Here is a 20634-nt window from a genome sequence, read left to right as displayed (position 1 = left end):
GACCGAATATCCCGTTTTTCAGTACTATTCGGAAGTATTCGCCTTGGCAAATAATACGCGCACAAATGGTTACAAGCAAAATAATTCAATAAATATCAAACTTTTTAAAAAATGTTTTTTAATACATAATAATTTACTTAAAAATAAATTATAATTACACAAACCGTTAACATTCCATTGGACTTCATGAATCATGATTGATGATAATTTATTTAACTCAATTTCCTTTAGTAATTTCACTAGCATTCCCCAGGTGGTGTAACTTTTCTGCTTCCGGTAAATATTTGACTGTAGAGACGCCATTTGTAAAAAAATCTTAACAAAATTTAATTATTACATATTCAAAATAAAATTGATAAATAATAAATATATATTCTAAAATACTCATCGAAAAATGTCTACTCCGAAAATAAGAAGCAAGATTTCAAACTTTTTCACTGTAAATGCTGTGGACGAATCGAAAGCAAATTGTGATGTCTGCAATGAAAGGCTAACATGAGGCAGCAAAAATGCTCATTCGTATGGAACTTCAGTTCTAATAAATCACCTTCGATCCTTCCATCACTCTGAGTATGACGAATACACCAGATCCACAGACAGCCACAAAAGAGAGATGATGAAGAAGATTTAAAGAGGCGATATATACGGTACACAAAAAGTTTAAGCTTCGCATACGATAATGAAACAGTACTCTCCGGAGTCGCACCTACTACTCGGTTCGTGCCTGGATCTGGCAAATAGTACATCCAAATACTCGGATTCGGTACTCGGTGAAAATTACCTACTCTGTTAGGCCCTATTGGAAGGGTTTGCAAACTAAATCATTTAAGAACATTTCCTCATCAAACTGTTTAAAGATCCTATATTGTATTTCAATGTGTTGACCATTTTTAGATGATTTCGGAACATGTCTGGTTATACAGACTGAGTAGTGGTCACTCAGTGGGTCCACTGGCACATTCATTTCACTTATGTTTTCAGGTTTATTAGTACATGTATAGACATGATCAATGATAATACTGTAGCACTCTTATCTGTTACTCTAGTTGGTGTGTTAATTGAGTAAAGTTGTAAGTTTCAAAGTTACTTATCCATGTTAACGGTGGATTTTTCATGTAGTCAATGTTAAAATCACCTAATATGATAGCTTCTAAATCTTCCTTTAGTAATGCTTTTTGAATTTGCACCTCAAATCTATCAATCGAATCAGCTGTGGAACTAGGTGTCCTGTAAACTGAACATAAGAGTATTGGCTTTGATTGGGAAATGGTTACTTCAATCCAGATACTCTCTACCCCAACATTCTCTAGATCAACATGTCTGTTATAACTAATGGAACAGTCTACATAAAGAATATCCCACCTCCATGGATTCACTATCTTTTCTTTCAAAGCTGAACCCCTAAGTTCAGAAAGTCAAATCATCAGCATCATCAGAAAGAAAGGTTTCACATAGACCTAGAATACTGACTGATCTAGTTTGCTGTATTAACCTAATCTCATTCAGTTTAGGGAGGTTGTGTTGAATATTTAGGTTATTACTTGCAACCTCTTTTGAGGAGGCCAAAGACATGACAATTTTGAACACAGAATTGATTTTCACACAAGGTAGTAAGCAATGTATTGTTTTTAGTCTTGACAGATCTCATTTCAGCATCTTGATTATTTACATAAACACTTGAAGATTACAAGATCCATCTGTTGTACCATGACCACATGTAGTGGATACATGAGTGATAAAATAATATGCTCACATTTCATCACTATTCACAAAACAACTTTGCAAGATTCTTTTTTTCCTTCTTTCATGCTTCCAATGTTCAGTTCAATTCAATCAGTTAAAGAACACTGTTCACAAGGAAAGAGCTCTACAAGAACAGATTTGTTTGTTGTTTAATCTTGTATTTGTGATGTGTTATCAAAGAATTGATTGATGATGACACCTGGAATCTTTGGAACCAAGTATTGTAGAAATGCAGTGCAGTGCTAACATATTGTCTTGAGAGAAATGAAATTGCCAAATCTATTCTTAATGACAGTGACCTTGACCTTCAAGTCATGTTCATTGTCTCATCATGCTGTGGAGGTCTTGCAGCCATGTGCATCCCATCAGATTTATCTCAAAGCAAGATATATACAGTCATACAGAGGGCAATATCTAGCTCTACTATGCTTGCTTTCACTCAAGGATTGACAACAGATACTGAATGGACCCTCCATGAATGCACTCTGAACAGAATGTTCAGTTTTTGGGACAGAACATACATGGATTTTTTTTGCCACAAGCCTTGATGCTTGCTTTCTAGATTTTGTGTCACTCCTTCCATAATGGCTTGGGAAGTGGATTTACTATCAATAAAATGGGACAATTTGTAGGGTTAAACATTTCTTCAGATACCATCGATTCTCTAGAAGTCCAACAATGTGTGACAGACAGACAACTGTGACAAAATCTTGATTACATGATATGATGTCAGCCAGCATACCTATGGTTTCCACTATGACCAGAACTGAGTGGTCAGCCAGCACTTCTAACTCTCAAGACATCTGCTGACCTTGCCCGAGTTCCAATTCAACACAGGAATCTCACCATCTTCCATCTACATGCCTGGAGACTAATCAATCTCTAAAGAAACAATGATTGCAGAGTCTGCTGCCCAGATTTTTTTTTTACAACCTGAGTCTTCCACGTATCTGATCTATATGTTCAAGTTCAAAAAATTATGGATGGATTATTTTAATGACACATGAATCCCCTCCATTCAGCTGTAGCAAATGGCACAGACTTCTTGTTCTTTTCTTCTACAAGAAAAAGAACTCAAGCCCAACACATTAAGTGTTACCATTCAGCAACCAATGTCACCTCTTCTCTTAACCACACCAGATTTCACTGGTGGAAAAGAATGGGTGTCAATGCCAGAGAAGGATACTCCTGGCACTGAAGCCAGTATCCTACTTTAATTATAGAGGGGACCCACTGATGATCCAATATGCTTGACCAGACCTGCATCCACAGGAATCCTTGGAAGATGCATGGATAGAGAGGAAGCAAGTCCATAAGACTGCACCACCCCACTCCCACTAGTCTTATATAAAGGGGCCTAAAAACTGCTATCTTGGGCGAGAGGAGAGCTTTAATTGGGGTTGCTTCTTGGAATGGGGCTGATTCCCTTTAAAGAACTTTGCTGAAGGCCCCAAGGGGCAATCAAGATGAACAAGCTTCCTGGCTGGTCTAAAGCAGATGCAAGGGACTAGTCATTCAGATCCTGGAACGCCACAGAAGGAATGATACCTCGAAGAGAATCACTACCTCTAAGGAAGCAACCCCAAGACAGCTCTTACTGTAATCCAGTAAAACTTCTGCAGTGTCCAGGGCAACATCCTCCCAGAGGTGGATCAACTCCACTGACAGTGCCGTGGATCCTGGACAATTAAATGGCATGCCATGAAGTTCTAGGCCTGGGGCAACCCCTTGTCTCTCCAAACTGGTTTGGGTCACATACAGAGTTAAAGAAAGCATGAAACTTCAGTAAAAGACAAGATCTTCATCTTCCACTGCCCGATTTGTCAGGTTGGTAGGAGGCAGGAAACCCGATTGGAGGGAGTACTGTCTACATGTGTTCTTTGACAAACTCACTAAAGTCCACTGGGATCCACTGAGGGTACAATCTTGCTCTCACCCTTGAAAGGAGGCAGGACTTTCTGACCCAACATTCCTATGTTGAAGAGACCTGAGAGTAGTGGTACCCACAGCCCACAATTCCTCACATGGAGCAATGGGACTGTAGACTTGGCAGGATGTCAAAAATGTATACGAACCTTCCTCAAACATTTTAGGAAAGAAGACCAGCCCACTTCTTTCCTCTTTGACTCCATACAAGTAGGTTAGGTGGGTCCACCCTTCCCTAATTGATATGTTTAAATTCAGTGGCATGGCTAAGGGGAGGGGGTTCTTGACACAATCCCTGTCCCCATACCATTGAGGTTCCAATAATCAGTGAAAAGTACTCAAAAATAAATGCCTGATGCCTAATGCTAAGTATCCTATCAAAGGCCAACCAGTTAACTCAGATATGATCAAGGGAAGGGGAGGGGAGCACAACTCCCTCTTTACCCAATTATTTCTTCCTGGGACCAAACTGTCACCAGCACTGGGAAAGTCAAATCAGCTATCAGAGGTCCCTAGAGCCTTGCAGTTCTCCAAATAGAATGATCCCATATCCTTCATGGATCTTGGAATACTCTTCTTTAATGAAGAGGAGAACCATATTCTCCTGGGATCAAGGTGTTTTCTTTTTTTTTTCTCAAGTCCCCAGGGTCTAAAAGAAGGAACCTATATTATCACAAGATGTGAAGAAAGGTCATTCTTCCTCTCCTTATATATTCGCCTTATCTCAAGTGAGACTCCATGCCTTATCTGACAGCAAACAACATAACAGACAACCTTCCATACATGTACAACTACAGCAAGACTGGTAGGTGGGGTGTGTATCCCAAGGGGCTTACTATGTTACCATTTTACCCACAATCTGCAACTTTTAATTAACAAAGTTCAAAAGTCTTGATAACAATAATCATGTGTGACTTTATTAACATTATTTAACACCAGCAATACGATATCTAACAATACTGTATGAGGACAATGGTGTTTATAACACCAGTAAAACTTGCTATTGATGAACTCTGAAACACACTATTTTGTGACAATGATGGTGTGATACATACCAAGAACATGTAAGATTCAATGAACCATCAACCAGAAGAAGCATGAAGATCACAAAAATTTCAGAAGAGGATGATGAAACCGACCACAAAAGTCCAGAAATATCCCAACACAATTAGTTATTAATACTAGGTAGATGGTATTTTCTAATGTGGATAAGGGTAACTTTTCCATCTTCAAAAGGTAAGCAAAACAATAATGACAGGTATTGTACTACCAATATTAAAGCTAAAATAGATCCCGCACCTAATACATTCTTCAGTTATTTGACATTCAGAGTCACACTGATACAGTTCACTTTGCTTTACATCTTGTGCCATTATTTATGTCATAGACTTGTTCTCCAGACAATGTTTATCATTAATATATGGCATCTGCAAGACAAGTTTGAAAAACAGTCTTCTAGGAAATTTTTCATACACAGCTACTATAAACAGAACAAATTTACAACATATTTTTATATGTGTACTCCACTCAACATGCAGGCACAATATATATTTGTGAATAATAAGAGTTTAAAAAAGGACAAACACAGCTTTTTACTGCTTTATTTCATGCACTGGGAAGCATTATAAGGAAGCAATTCAAGGTATGGCACTGAAGTGATTACATCAAAATCATAATAATTGGCAGGATATATTGATAAATGTAAAAGTATACCAAGTATTTAAAGAGTAAAATTATTCAGCAGTGTTCTTCACCATGAAGATAGGACACCCAATGTGGTATTATGTCACACCTTCATGATGTACAAGAATACCATGTTTAATCCCATGTCACACCTTCTTGATGTACAAGAATACCAAAGTAGTACAACTTCTTGGTGTACAAGAATACAAAGTTTAATCCGTGATACATTCATGATGTACAAGAATGCCATGTTTAATACCCATGTCACACCTATGTGATGTACAAGAAAACCTAGTTTAATCCCTTAATCTCAGACTGTTCCAGTGGCCAAGTGGTTAGAGAGTCTGACTCAGATAAGGAAGGTCGTGGGTTCAAACCCTGGCAGAGTCAAAACAAAGACATATAAATAGTAGTAGCAGCTGCATTGCTTGGTGCTCAGCATTAAGAGGTATTTGCTCCAAGTCCATAAGATCTGCAACATCTTATGTTTAAAAGGTTACATTTTGAGGTATTTTCTTCTATTTTGTACACATTACGATATATTGACTTCTTTTTACTACTATTTTCTACACATTACGTGATAATGGCTAGTAATGGCTGTCTACATCTAAGGCTCATCCCAGTAAAAATATCTGTACAATTAGCCCCACAAATTTTATCCATATTAATAACAGATTTCAGTGGCATTTACCAACAGCTACATTGTTTTTTTCTGTCTCCCAGTGCTGTCAATAATTAGAATACTTTGGTTTTATGTTCCTCACTGGATCCTGTTGTGTCTGGATATATTATCAAGCTAAACCAGATGCATGGGATTTACATGGAAGATACTACAGTATAAAATTAACCTTGGTCAGGTTACACTGAGAATTATGTCCTACCATTCATATACATGTATAACATTTTACTTGACCTCTACTGCCACAGGGTGATGTAATTATCATTATTTCCCTTAATGTTGGAATAAAAGCCTGTGGCTGCAGCTAACAACACTTGATGGAAGAAAAATTGATTATCAATCATCCGGCAACCCCAATACACAAAATGGGAGAGAAAAAAAACATTTTTGTATCATATATCTGATGAAACCTTGGAAGCTAGATAAACATGTTCAGTTAAACATAAAACTCACCTACTCTTAATTAATGGGAACACCTCCATCAGCCACCTATTAAAAGTAACTCCATGGCTTTGTGCTAATTACAGTGTACAGTCAGATGTACACAGCTGCTGTTATTCCATTGTATAAAAGTAAGCTCTACTGCTAGGCAAAGCAGCAGGCCTATATATTCATTTACCTTGTTTCAGGTTGAGTATACTGGTATGTGTACTCATATACATTTACATATATATCTACATCTCTATATATATAGCAACTAATACATAAGATACACAATACACATATTCCTCACCAACCTCCCTCCCTCTCACTATTGTAAGTGCAATGGATGTAACTGGGCTGTGTTGTGGAAAGCCAGCATACCGCCTGTTGCCAGTCATTACTAAACATCTACTGGTAGATACCAAGATCTTTGCACAATGTTAATTGAAATAGCTGTATACACCATATCCAACCTTCTACAAAAATTTGAACCACAATGCCCACACCTTGAAGTGTCACAAGCCCACACCTTTACACTGGTCCATGATTCAACAGGATTTTTTTATGCCTTTCCCAACACTAGCACATTCCTTCAAGCCAGCCATTTTGTTCGACTTTGGTCTCCACAGAGATAGAATGGATAAATCAATACACACTCAGCATTTCTAGAAAGTATCTCGAAATACAAAGGCAATATTGAACGCCTAAACAGTGCAAAAATCCTAGCATATTACTGTTACTGCTGCTGATGGCGATAACAATGACTATGATGAAAAAATAGCAAGCTAACTGACAAATACGCTTTTGTAAATTGCTGTAATAAAAATGACAACTAATTTGGTTTTAGAACTTTGTTGCCATGTAACTATCAAGTATAACTGTTCCAATGTAATCACCTGGTTATGTTCTTCACCATATTATCTATAGCAATATCCATTAGATATTTCTAATTTACATCCCTTGATGTGCTCTAATTTTTCTTCTTGGTTTTTCGTTTTTTGTTTCTTTTCCCTTAGATGAAAATCAGAGGTATTTTATTTACTTAGTTCAGTCTGTGCATGCAGTTGCAACATAAATTAACGTGAATCACATTATTTTAGCATCAATGAATTTTAGTGAATCTTTAATTTGTGTGACTTACTTGTGTGCAAAACTGTAAATTATCAGTGCCAATTAGAACATGCATTCTAGGTATGTCACGACTAACATTGTATATCTGTTTGATTCAAGTCCAAATAATTTGTTATCTAAACAAGAGTCCATGAACTGATGCTCCACTGGCCAAAAGGAATTTCCAAGAATCCAAAATAAAATAGCTCTTTTTAAATACTTGGTGTTAAAACCAGCTATCAGCTATATTATATGTAACTCACACCACTTTCAATGAGGACCAACTTGACATCAAAAGTCTTTTGGTGAAAACTCCATATTGATAAGGCCATCGGTACAGAAGAAGTAAATGTTAAAGCCAGGCTTCATAGTGAACTTTCTGCATATAAGATCAGCTCTTTTCTCATTTTGGGCCAACATGGTCATAGTAAGTCTTGAAAATTCCATATTAATATGACCATCCATTCAAAAGTCATAACAAGATTTTCAAGATGGACACAATGGTAGCTACACTACTAACTCATTAACTCGTACCCAGATAACTCAGGAATCCCCTATAACATGGGGGTGAACCCCATTTTATCCCCCCCCCCCCGAAATTGCCAATAGAGTTTTTACCCTTATTTGTTGAGTGTGGAAAAAAAAAATCACCTGATATATTGCTCATTTTAACAGTGAAAATAGCAGTTAGTATCCAGAAATCTGAATCAACATCATGAAATTTTAAACTTATAAGAATCCTTATATTTTGTTACATTTTCTTTAACAAAAATAATTCTCGGTACACTGCAAATATCAATCTTTAATAAAATTATGATCAATGAAAATGTCACTAATGCCTACAAGTGACAAAACTTTAAGAAATAATTAGCAATGAAGTCAGTTTTGTCATGCAAAATTTGTTTTAGTTGTTTTTTGGGGTTTAACACCATTTTTCATGGCCACTATACATGGTGGCCAGTACAAAAAGAATCAAAGAAAACTGCTGTAATAAACATAGAACCACAAGAGGTAGTGCTGGAGTTTTAGATTTAACTCAGAGTAATCATCATCACTGTGATATGCCCACTTGACTTCAAATGTGAAACAAAAATCTACTGCTATTTCTGTGGGTTTTTCCACCAGAACTTTACTGTTTTTTTAAATCTCTGATTTGTAGACATATTTGTTGTATTGCTACATTCAATTAAAAGCAGACCTGCTTTGCATTATCATGTTTATTATATACTTTGTATCAATTCAAACAGAAATGGAATTTTTTTAAAAAGTTAACTGGCATGCTGATTCTACCTGCATAAGAGCAAGCAGTCAAGATCGTGTGTCAGGTCAACTCTTTTCAATTGACCACTTTAACACAGTTATACAAATTTTTTGTGTAAGTAATAATTAAACTACATTAAATTATCCTAGCCCATCACAAATATGATCAAAGACAGCAAAGCAACCAAGCAAAAGAAGTACCTGTTTGATTCAAAGCTGTTTGATAAATACAATTAATTATGGGGAAGCAAATTCCAAAGTTTGCAGTGTACTTGAAATTCCTGAATTGGCACTAAGAGCTCAAGGATGAGGACAAGTTTCACTGTTACTTGCAATGAAATCACAGTATCAATATTTCACAAAGAACACAATTTTTAATAAAAAAATAAAGCTTCAATGTTAACGATTTTTACATGAAACAAGTGTCGACTTTTTTTTTATCAAAATAAATTTAGTTTTGCTCAGTGAAAAGCAGTGACATAATAAACTGTTATGCAGGTACACAATGAGGCACACATAATCATGATGTGTTTGAACCTTTTTCAGTTTTATCCGATTGGTTATCTTGAAAAAATAAAGACAATTTATACCAAAAAGCACACAAATTCATTAGAAAAAACCTGTCCATTGACAATTATTCCCAACATGATTATAAAACAGCCATTAAACAGTATTGCTAGCACCACAACCTTACACGGTCTTCTTGATGTTTAGCCAGACAACAACCCCTTCATTTTTTCAGAGGTCCATCATTTCTGGACCCCTTTGTGCACAAATTATCGAAGGAGATGTGTATTTATTAGATGTCGGATCATGATTTAATGTAAAAATAGAAGCTTTCCAGTGAAAACACCATGTCAATATTACTTTCAGTTTAGGCAATGAAAAGATTTTCAAAGCAGCCACAGTGGCAGCCATACTTCATGTCACATCGGCATCATTTTCATTTTGTTGTTGTTGTTGTTGGGTTTAACGCCATTTTTCAGCACACGATAGGCTATACATGGCAGCCAGTATTAATGGTGGAGGAAGAACCTGGGAAAACCTCGGAAAGAACCACTGACCCACAAGAAGCTACTGGCAAGCTTTCTCACATACCCAGATTGGCTGAATCTGACTCGAACTGGCACAGACAGAGGTGAGATGGCAGTGATCTGTAACGGAGTGCACTTTAGACCACCCGGCCACTTGGGGCCCCCAATTTTCATTTTGAATTAACTAGACATTATATGAAATCTTCTAGTGAAAATGCCATGTCCATACGACCATCAATTCACGAATAAGGATAAGATTTTCAAATTAAGACATACAAACTATAGTGGACATTGGATTTGCTAACTTAACATTAAAAACTAACATGACATCTCAATAAGTCTTTTAGTAAAAATATGACAATATGACCATCTTTTGAAGAGAACTAGTGATATGATTTTTAAAATGGCCACTATGCCAGCCATAATAGATGTCAGCTTGGCAGCAATTTTGTTCACAAACAAACTAGAGATCATAAGAAAGTGATGAAAACCCATTTAAGGGTAGTAGCAATAACAAGATATTCAAGCTGGTAACTATGGCAGCCACATTAACTGACCAAGGGGTCTCACTTTCATTTAGAATCATTTAGATCTCATCATGAATGTCTCTGAAAGGTCTGAGGGCAATCTTTGCCATAGTTAAGGATGAGGAACAATAATAAACTTATGTTAACCAACACCAAATGCCAGATGAAAAAACTCTTCTGGTTGGCAGCACTAAAAAAATGCAAATGTGTTCTCATGCTAAGCTATGGAAGCACTCAAGAATTTTTTTTCATACATGAAGATAATCTAACTGTAAATAAAATGCAGCCAATGATGTTCAAATAAAATTATAAACAGGGCACAAACTGCATTGGCAACCATGGTTGCCAAGTAGGGACTCATAATCCAAGAGTCAGGGTTTCAACATCCACTCAGCCTAGCCCAGCTCAGTTGCCTCATAGGGTCCTTGAGAAATGCATTTAGCACCAATATCCTTGGTATGTTACAACCAATAATGTGTTAAACACCATTTAAACCAACAAAATCAAATAAATAAATCAACTGCAGTATGCTTAATGAGAATCCCTCAGAGTGACACTCAACAACCTAAAAAGAATCTCTAGGAACCCCAGTTTAGATATTTTCTTCTAATTATTGAGTATTGAAGCCATCTCTGGTATTATTTAGCCATAGCAAGATATCTGAGATGACCACTGTGGTAGCAATATTGAATATAAGATCAGCATCATTTTTATGGACATTAAAAGAAGTCTTGTTTAAAAATAAAATAAAAACACTTCAATATGACCAACTGTTCAGAAGCAGCAATAAGATTTTCAAGATAGACATCATGATAGCCATACTGGATATATGATCAACACATTTTCATTTACGACCAGCTAGATGTCACAAGAAGTCTTTCAGTGAAAGTTTGTGTCAATATGTCCATCCATTTAAGAGAAGCAGCTAGAAGATTTTCAAAATGGATGCCGTAGCAGCAACATTAGATGTTATGTTGTCATCATTTTCATTTAGGAACAACTATTTATTTTAGTGAAGATGTAATGTCAATATGACCATCCCTTCAGAAAGATTAGCTATAACATCTTCAAGATGGGCAACACAACAGCTATAATTTATTTCATCCAAGCATCATTTTCATTTAGGATCAACTAGACACAAATTAGATGTCTGTGCAGGATCATTTTTATTTAGGACCATCTATACAGTGGGATGAATGCATGTGTAAGGTTTCATGGCAATTCTCCAAGTAGTTTAAGAGCAGTAGCAGTGATAAAATGGTGCTAATGGATTGAAAAACAAGTACAATGAGCATGAGCCATACATAAGCTCTTCTAGCCTATGACCAGTAAGCATAACATATGCTCTTCTGACCTATGACCAATAAGCATAACATAAGCTCTTCTGGCCTATGACCAATAAGCATAACATAAGCTCTTCTGGCCTATGACCAATAACACTGGTCAACAGTGAAATCATTACTGACTTGAAAAGGCCCTAATCTGTAGTATTTTGGTGTGCCGAACACGAATATAACCGTGAAAAATTTGTATTGGCTCTCGTTTTGAAGATATTCATATACCTCATTTTCTATGTTTCACTGTGTAAATTTCTCCAGTAGGACTGCAGCAACAACCGGAATAATGATGTAACATTGCATAATACCATCATGCTCACATCATCCACAGCTGATTGCATCATTTTCTGATGCAATGCAATACTAATGCCATGCGGCTGCTGAAGTAAGTTGACGTCAGCAGTGTACTATACATGTGTAGGCCTATTATACTAATGCCAGGCGGCTGCTGAAGCTGACGTAAGCAGTGTACTATATAAAGCCCAATCAGATAGGTTCAGCATTTAAAATATTTTAGACGTTGTGCGAGACAGTTCAAGCTACTGTTACATAAAACTTATTATTTTATCCATTTACGTACAATAAAGAACAGTAATGCCTCGAAAGTGTGTTAATACCGCGGACAATTTTTGCTATATTTGTGGGGAAGTGACATTTGCCAACCAGAAGAAAAGTATCAATTCTCAAGTGAAGAAGGCATATCATCTTTACTTCGGATGCAAGGTTGGTGACCAAGACAAGCCTTGGGCTCCGCATATATGCTGTGCTACATGTACAACACAGCTTTCACAGTGGTTGAATTGCAAAAGGTCATCAATGCCGTTTGCAGTCCCAATGGTGTGGAGAGAGCCAAGCAACCACCTAAATGACTGTTACTTCTGCTTGGTTCCTCCTCTTTCCGGCGGAATAACGAAGCGAAAGAAGTCGAGAATAGTCTACCCAAACATTCCGTCTGCATTGAGACCAGTTCCACATGGTGAGGGACTTCCTATTCCAGAACCTCCAGCAGAATATTCTCTTGATTCATCTGACGAAGACAAAGGTGAGTCGACCTGTTCTTCTCCTGGTCCATCAGCATGCAGTGATCCAGATTTTCACTGTGGTGCATCATCAACCCCACACAGAATAACACAGGAAGAACTAAATGACCTGATTCGTGATTTGGACTTATCAAAGAACAAGGCAGAATTGCTAGGATCAAGACTCCAACAATGGAATCTTCTAGAAGAAGATGTCACAATTACTGCATATCGAAAGCGCCACCAGCAATTGGAGCCTTTCTTCAGAAAGGAAAGTAATCTGATATTCTGTTCCGATATTGAGGGCCTCATGAATGCTTTAAAAATCACTCATGACCCACAAGAATGGAGACTATTTGTGGACTCTTCGAAACTGAGTCTCAAGGCTGTGCTTTTGCACAATGGAAACATTCTTCCATCTATTCCAGTAGCGTATGCTGTCCACATGAAAGAGACATACGATAACTTAAGGCAGCTACTGAATTCCATTGAGTATAACAAGTACAGCTGGCACCTCTGTGGTGATTTGAAGGTAGTTGCCCTTTTAATGGGACTGCAGCAAGGATATACAAAATACATGTGTTTCTTATGCGAGTGGGATAGCCGAGCAAGGGAAATGCACTACATGAGGAAGGAATGGACTCACAGGCAGAATGTAGCCATTGGAGAGAAGAATATCCAACACCCAGCTCTGGTTGAGGCTCAGAAAATCTTGCTACCACCCCTTCACATCAAACTAGGTTTGATGAAGAACTTCGTGAAAGCCATTGACCGGACTTTGCCAGCATTCCGATACCTGCATGAAAAATTCCCTCGACTCAGCGAAGCAAAGATTAAAGAGGGAGTTTTTGTGGGTCCTCAGATTCGAGAGCTTTTCAAAGATGACCGGTTCAACAACTTGCTGGAAGGTGACGCGAAACAAGCATGGAATGCTTTTCGCCTAGTTTCTACAAACTTCCTCGGAAATGTTAGGGCAGAAAACTATAAGGAACTAGTAGAAGACATGTTGATGAAGTATAAGAAACTTGGCTGCAATATGTCTCTAAAGATTCACTTCCTTCATACCCATTTGGATTTCTTTCCTAGCAACTGTGGTATTGTTAGTGATGAACACGGCGAACGTTTTCATCAAGATATTGCAACAATGGAACAAAGATACCAGGGAAAATGGTCCACTACAATGCTGGCTGACTACTGCTGGACACTCCTCAGAGATGCTCCCGAACAGCTGTACAAGAGACAGGCGAAGAAATCTAAGATGTAGTCAATGACTTGATTTTTTATAGGTAGGCTATTACAGTTGACCTTTTACTATTGGAATGCATTTCGTTATGTAAACATTAATTTCTTGCAGATTACAAAAAAACTAGAGCCAATTTTGCAATTTGACTGTCATATTCGTGTTCAGCACATAAAAATTGATAAGAATTGACTAATTTTATTTCAGTAACATGACTTTTGTAAAAATTTGTTGTCCAGTGTAAGCAGAGCTAAAACTAACATCCAATGCACTATCTACACCCATCCAACCCATTAAGCATACCATAATTTACAAGTTGTCAAATATCGCATATGATGTACAGATCACTAAAAGGCTCTTTCAACCAACTGCAACGCAAAAGAAACACAAGTGTCAAAATACAATCATTATGTGTACTTATGTTTTTCAGACGAATCTCTCTGCAATATCTGCAGCTTTATGAACAGGTGAGATAAGAACAAATCACACAACATACCAAAACATATTTGTGTGTGTGTGAGTGTGTCTTACTTAGATTTTCAATATAGCTTTATCAATTTTTCAGTCATATCGTTATGGTGTCTGCAGTGTGGCAGTTTATAGTGATGTCTAGCACTGGGGCATCATGCCGCAGACATGTAGCATGATATCCCACCCAGTTACATAATCGTGACACCAGGCCGACCAGTCCTAACACTAACCTCTTAATTCTGAGCACCAAGCAAGTCAGCTGTTAGTACCATTTTCATAAATCTTTGGTATGACTCGGCCGGGGATCAAACCCACAACCTCCTGCATCCAAGGTGGAAGACATATTTCTTGGCTATATTTATGATGGCTGAGCTGGAGATGTTTCTTCAGCAAGGAACACCACCACCCCAATAACTTGCATCATAATAACTCGCGAACCCACTTATTATGAGGGGTCAGTTGTGGATTCCATTTTTTTTAAACTAAAAAGTAGAAAACATCATACCCCATTTGCTGAACATGAAAATCGTGATCAAAATTGGTAATTGAAACATTGATATATCGTTTGTTTTCTGTTGAAAATGATTGATATGACCTGGTAATTTGAATCAACATTAGGAAATTATCAACTTTTAATAGAAAGTCATGTATTTTGTTTAAATTTCTTTCCAAACAACATTCTTCTCAACACGATTTTAAAACAAGTATTCAGCCATTAAACAGACCAGTTTGCCCACCCTTCCCCAAACCCTGCAGTTTTCTTGATGTCCAGCCAGGATGGTATCATTTCATATTGTTATGAATGTCCCTCAATAACTTGCTCACTCTCTTATAGTGCGGTGTACATTTCTGGACCCCATTGTGCATGAGTTATCAAGGGAGAGGTGTATCAACAAATGTATCCTAAAGACCATTGTTTAACTGACACAGAACAACTACAGTGTTATATAAAGACCCTTGATGAGAGATCACTATCTTGTGAGACTACCTTGGGGAGTGAAGGGTGGTAGAAGCATCCCTTTTAACACTGGTTTCAATGGGCAAGGAAGGGGTACATGGTGTTGAAATTAATGGATAAGCTCAAGGGGAAATAACCTCATAAAAGATACATTTTAAAAACTGATCTGATTATTCAAAATACTCCTAGATGTAAAACTTGTCCCCGATGTATAACAGTTTTTTTTTCTTCACAACCACCAAAACCAACAAAAAAATAGGATAAAAACAAAATAAAATCTCTTTTCACTCTTGCAGATACAGGCATTAGAAAAAGATGAATATTCATCATGACCTACTTAAGGTTAGCAAAGCATGGTGGAGAAATCTTTTTCTGATGATGAATTCAGATCAATCAATAAGGCAGCCTATGAAACAGTCTTGCTTGACAAAGCAACTGCAAGGGCAAAAATGGCAAAACCTAACTTCTTTGCTATTCTGGAAAAGGTCATTGAACGACAGTTGACCGTACTCTGGCTACTGCATTATCATCATAATTTCAGGACTAAGCAACCAGCCTGCTGTACCCTAAAGTCGCGGTATTAAAATCTTGTATGCCTTCCCATACATACAGTGAGACCTAAAGTGAATAGAAAAACAAAAATCAATCACCACTGCTTCCTTGTCTATTCCATTTGTCAAGACCAGATCAATAGGTTTACTTCCATTCAACAGTGTATGGTTTTGAAAACCTGATGTACGACCACTGGCATCTTAAAAATCCAGCACATGATAAGAAAAAAATATATTTTTTAAAACTAATTACACGTAATGATCCCAAATTAATTTCTTTGATCCAAACAGACATATAGAAGTTTATAGTTGTTCATTCTTGCTGCTTTTCTTGGTGCCAGATTTGCTGCTTTAATGAATAATAACAACTTGAAGACAATGGTAAAATAATTTTCAACATAGATTCCAAAACTATGCCAAGTTTAACAATATATATCAAATCTGTTTTAAAATGTCAGTCAGTCCAAACTTGTATCTAACAAGAAATGTGTCCAGATGACATGGATGCCAAGCTAATACAGCTAGAATAAGGCCAGTTTTAAGAACCAAATTTTTCAAATGAAACCTCAGAGGTTTACAGGACAGTTTTGACAAGACCCACAAAATAAATATAAACAAGATTCCCACTCAGCATCAAGAAGTGAGACATTGATCTCTACAGCTCAAAGTACCTAATGAAATCCACTGTGAGGATTTGAACCAATGGCTACAATGGAGAATTAAAAGTGTTGGAAAGAGCACCTCAAAAGCTTTCATTCTGATGGACAAATCTTATCCCTCCTAAAAGTGTGTGCATGTGTGTGTGTTTTGTGTTTTGGTTTTCTAACGTAGTTTTAACAAATTTTCAGTCATATCACTACAATGTCTGCAGTGTGGCAGTTTATAGTGATGTCAAGCACTGGGGCATCATGCGACAGCCATGCAGCATGATGTCCCACCCAGTCACATTATCCTGACCCAAGGCCAACCAGTCCTAACAATAACCTCTTAATGCTGAGTGCCTAGCAAGGCAGCTCAAGTACCAATTTTGTAAGTCTTTGGTATGACTCAGCCAGGGCTTGAACCCATGACCTACTGCATCCAAGGTAGATGCTCTAGCCACTAAGCCAATGAAGCAGTTCCCTCCTAAACAAAAGACAGCAGAAAATCTGCTACTGCAGAAAGAGAGGGGCAGCTAGGATTCATGAGTTTCCTACTGTACCAACTACAGAAGGTTATCTGCTTTGCATCATGGATTTTCAATGTGGATAATCTCCTGACTCAGTCTGTAATCTTGCTTGAAAACTTTGGTATAAAGATCACTTGAGATGAGCCAAGCATGAGGATGAAGAATCTTAAAGTTGTTGCTAAAATGAACCCTTTTGTAGTGAAAGTAGATTCTTCCAATGAGGTAAAACCCTTGGGTTTGTTTATCAACAGGTTGAAGTGGTCTGCAAAGATATACAATAGGATCTTGTTGTACAGCTTAATTGCAAACAAATCCATTAGAGGTGTCCACCAAAGACTAACACAGACTCCAACAGCTTGTCATCAAGATCATTCTGTAAGAACTACCTTACTTGTCCTGGAAAGACAACACATATATTTTCCTTGTCAAGAATGTGACAAACATTGTGTGCAATTTGTTTCAATTCTAACCAGCAAAGAAAGTTCCAGACTTCATACAAAGAGGAAACCAAGTGTCTCCTTGTGATCTGAGGTATGCAACCACCAATATGTTCTTGGAAAAGACAGGCATGTAATGATAACTGCCTTGATCTATACACACTTTCTGGGTGAAGAATACAGCTGTCATTTCCATATTGTTTATGTCAAGGACACTTCTTCCTCGGACCAATGGTCTTAGAGAAGTACTCCTGGTTGGCTCTAAATGAGTGTCCCACCCTGAATCTGACATGTTGGATGTACACAAAGAAGTGGCATTCAGGTATTCAGTGAGCTTCAGTCAGAAATTGTTTCCAAGATTCAGTTTATCCTGTCAGGAGGAATATGAACCCAGCCCAAATAAATCAGGAAATGGTTTCTATTTAAACATAATGAGATATGATTTCTGGGTTCGGTAAAGTATATCTGACATACATTGGACCCATGTCATCATATATGTTGTAACAGAACCTGTTTATTGCTGTCATGCAGTACCAGTTGTCAAAGTACTGGAGAAGGGTGATCCACTGATACCATATAATCCCATCATTCTGACAAAAATCTTTGACACAGACACTAGACCAAATGGCATGACTTGGAACTGGAAAGCCTCCTGCCTGATGCAAAAATGGAAGTATTTCTTGTTAAGAGAAAAAGGATATTGTATAAACAGATAACCTGAAAGTAATTGAAAAATGCAATGTCTTTTTGCACTACAACTCCAGACTGATGCTACAGTCTCTGTCAGGTTCTGTTCCTCTCACAGGAATTTTCCTTGTGGGGAAAGATTTATAATAAGCCTGTTTCCCACTGATTTTAGGTACTAAAAAGGAGGACTAATCAGGTTCCAACTGGTTTTAAGGAAAAAGGATACACTGCAGGACAGGTATGGAATAACAACGGGATTAACTCACCAACACCCATTTTGGGAAAGGGGGAGGAGTCAGCAGATAACTTGCCCTTCCAGCCTATCTGTCTGATGAACAACTGTTGTGGAAGGGATCTTAAACATAGTTGCCTACTGTGCTGTTGTCATAGCATACTCTTCTGGAATCTGGTCTGTCCCATGGCTTGATCTGGCTGAGTATGAACTCTAGTGAGCGAAATATGTTGACGGTCCCTCAGATCCTCTGGCAATGGAAGATACGAAACTGCCAAAAAAGGTCTCTAATTATAGGAGAGAAGCCCTAAGGAGGTTCTTGCTATGGTCTAGCAAGACCCCTGAGGTTCCCAAAGCAACATCTCTGCAAAGATGTATTAGCTCAGCCAATAGCACTGTGGTCATTGACAAGGCATATCCTGATTCTTGGCTGCTGCTTCCAGTCACCATTGCAAAACTGCAGGTGATGAACATTCTTCCTTCCAAAGTCTGAAAGCCTCCAATATCCTGATTGACTGGTGACTGATGTTCTATGCCTGGTGAATAAAAACCTATGACTGCCCAGTGAGGTTTGACTGGTGCTTCAATTCACAGTGACCAGCATCTGGTGGTCAACATGGTGATCAGTGACTGGAAGCCAATGGCTACTAAAATCTGCAGGAGGAATCCTACTCAAAACTATGAGAGCCAGAATGTCACATTGCTCTCTTTGGGTTGCATGAACTGTTCATTGCCACAGAACAGCTTCGTGTACCCAGAGAATGTTCACCCAGCTCTGAAAAGGGAAGACACAATCACTCCATGATAGGGCAATGCTGCACCCTAGAACCCTTCTAGGGGTAAGGATTTGCTCATGTTTAAGGTGCTCTCCCTTCCTCCTGTAGTCACTGGGGCACACTGGTTCTAAGCTTTGAGACTATAGATCTTAATAAGTGCTTTCTTCCTAGAAAATGCACTCTCATTCTCTGGGAAGGTGTAGCTCTTCCCTATTTTATTTTGGGTGACTGCACTTGGTCCTTACATCAAGCTGAAAAGCTGTTTAATCCTCAAGAGCAGTAACAGCTGCTCACTCCAGAAAGATGCTATCACTCCCGCTTTTATCTGGAAGGGATGCATTCTATCCCAGTATTAGACAGCATTCATAGCAAGAAAAAAATGAACACTTCCTTCCTTTAATGGTGTTCACATTTTTGGGACAGTCCCAAATACTTCCTGACCCTGGTCAACAAGAGTCACTCAAAGCCAGATTTTTGCTTAAAAAAATAAACTGGTTAGCAAAGGAGAGAATCTTACGCATAATTCCCACTGAACATGAAAGCAGCCCTGCTCAATGCATACCGTATTGTAAGGTTCACGATGGAAGCTTCACCACAAGACCTGCAGAATATTTTATTAAGAGACCTTTTGATATGAAAAAGATTTCCACATACAGGTGGAAATCTGTCCCAAATGAAGGGCCTTTTGAAATTTGACTGCTGAAAAGGGCTGTTCAATAGCCCCTAAATGCAGAAACCAAGAATTGTTTCTCTTGAGAAAGGAAGAGAAGAAGCTCGGACACTGTACCCTGAGGGACATCTAGGACTGACATATATTCTACTACACCAAAATAGATTTTCCATTTGACTTCATACACCTTTGATAAGGATCGTCTCCTGGACTAAAATGAGGCACTGAGCAACTCTGATAGAAAATTCAGATCATTTGAGATGAGCTGAGCATGAAGGTGGAAAATCTAAGGGCTGTGCAAATGAGTGCTCCTGTGCCGAGATAAAAAGTCTCCTCTCTGAAGTAGGGTACTGTGATAGTGGACCAGGAAATTGCGAAGATCACTGGGGCCAAAGACGGGCAAGTGACTAACTTTGAGTAGCACTTGTGGGATCATCCTGAAAGATTGGAAGGCATAAGCAAACATTCAGTCCCTCTTCAGGCTGAAAGCATCCACTACCCAGGCCCTCTGATCAGGGACTGAGGAAAAATAAAAGTGGAAATTGCAAGAAAATATACATGTGTCCATCCCTGACTCCTATGAATCAATCTTTCCAACTCTCAATGACCACCACACCCAAAATCTGACACATTGATGAACAAGTAGAAGTTGGGTTTGTAGGGGGTGCATGGGGATTCCGATTAGAAACGGGTCCCAATTTCT

The 20634-nt window shown here is 38.0% G+C and overlaps 1 protein-coding gene across 5 annotated transcripts in view; it reads right to left on the bottom strand.

Annotated features, from left to right (window-relative positions):
- Window positions 1–20634, bottom strand: part of LOC149788915 (plasma membrane calcium-transporting ATPase 4-like) — a 187974-nt gene that overhangs the window by 127436 nt on the left and 39904 nt on the right. The window contains exon 1 of one of the 5 annotated variants that reach the window (XM_089975047.1): window positions 6489–6601. The exons of 3 other annotated variants lie outside the window; for them this stretch is intronic. The gene's annotated coding sequence lies outside the window, so the exon portion shown is untranslated. Of the gene's footprint in view, window positions 1–6484; window positions 6602–20634 lie in introns of those variants that run through there. One more of the 5 variants, XM_089975048.1, reaches the window with a different exon arrangement.

Source organism: Sinohyriopsis cumingii, chromosome 11, assembly GCF_028554795.1.
Source record: "Sinohyriopsis cumingii isolate HCF-2022 chromosome 11, ASM2855479v2, whole genome shotgun sequence".
Classification (NCBI taxonomy): domain Eukaryota; kingdom Metazoa; phylum Mollusca; class Bivalvia; order Unionida; family Unionidae; genus Sinohyriopsis; species Sinohyriopsis cumingii.
The sequence above is the reverse complement of the archived record's forward strand: the minus strand, read 5'-3'. Positions and strand labels throughout refer to the sequence as shown.